Consider the following 1,470-nt stretch of genomic DNA (forward strand, 5'->3'; position numbering starts at 1 on the left):
CCAAGAGGGGAGAGTTCTGGAAGGAGTGAGAATTTAAAAAAGCAGGGATGGAACAAGCGCAGGCCGCCTGGGACCCTTGGAGATAAGGCCCTGAGAAGGGCGGTGTTGGTGCTTCCGCCCGGCTCACCCGCCCCCACTCCCATGTTACCTCTGACCGACCCTCCCTCTCTGGGCTTGGTCTCTCCCACTGTGGCCTAGAGTGTCCCCAGGGGCCTCTACCTTCCTGCAGGGTCCTCATGCCCACTCAGCTCCTGTTTACACCTCTGATCATGTGGGTATGTATAGTGTGTGTGTCTGTGTGATGTGTATGGTGTATGTGTGTATGTCTATGCGGTACTTGGTGTGTGTCTGCCCGTGTGTGAGTCTGTCTGTGTCCATGAATATCTATGGGGTGTGTGTGTCTGTGTGATGTGTATGGTGTATGGTGTTTGTGTATACTGTGTGGTATGTATGGTGTGTGTGTCTATGTGGCGTGTATGGCGTATGCGTCTATGTTTGGGGTGTGTGTGTGTTTGTGGGTGTATGTGAGTCTGTGTGGTCATAACTGGTGTCTTTTACCCCCAAGTGTTCTGGGTTAGACCAGAAATCATACGGCCAGCTTCCTCGTGCCTCGATGCTTTCAGCCTGCCTGAAGCTGAAGCCTAGAAAAGCTGACGTTTCCAGAAGGCCCAGCTCCTGCTTTCAGTCTCTCCCCATCAACACACACACACACACACACACAACCACACACACACAACCACACACACACACACAACCACACACACACAGCCACACACACAGCCACACACATACACCTGCAGACATGCATGGACACACAGAGACACACACAGCATACATACCACACAGACACACACACATACACCATACACATCACACAGACACACACACAGTAGATATGCATGCACATAGACAGACTCACATACAGACAAACACATACATACCACACAGACACACACACATACACCACACACATCACAGACACACACACCCCATAGATACGCATGCACACAGACAGACTGACATACGGACAGACACACACATGCATACCACACAGACACACACATACACCATACACATCACACAGATGCACACACAATAGACATGCATGGACACAGACTCACACACAGACACACACACAGATACAAACCACACAGACACACATACTATATATACCACATGGACACACACATCACACACAGACACATGCACACAACGAACACACACACACACACCATAGACATGCATGGACTCATACACTCATACAGACCACACACCACACAGACACATTCACATACAGACACACACACACAGACTCACACACACAACCCATAGACATGCATGGACACAACACACACTCACACACCACATGGATACACACACACCATATACACCACACAGACACACACATATAGACACATACACATACCACGTGAACACACACATATGTCATATACATCACACAGACACACA

The sequence above is a fragment of the Hylobates moloch genome, unplaced genomic scaffold (assembly GCF_009828535.3).
Source record: "Hylobates moloch isolate HMO894 unplaced genomic scaffold, HMol_V3 SCAFFOLD_16, whole genome shotgun sequence".
Taxonomy (NCBI): domain Eukaryota; kingdom Metazoa; phylum Chordata; class Mammalia; order Primates; family Hylobatidae; genus Hylobates; species Hylobates moloch.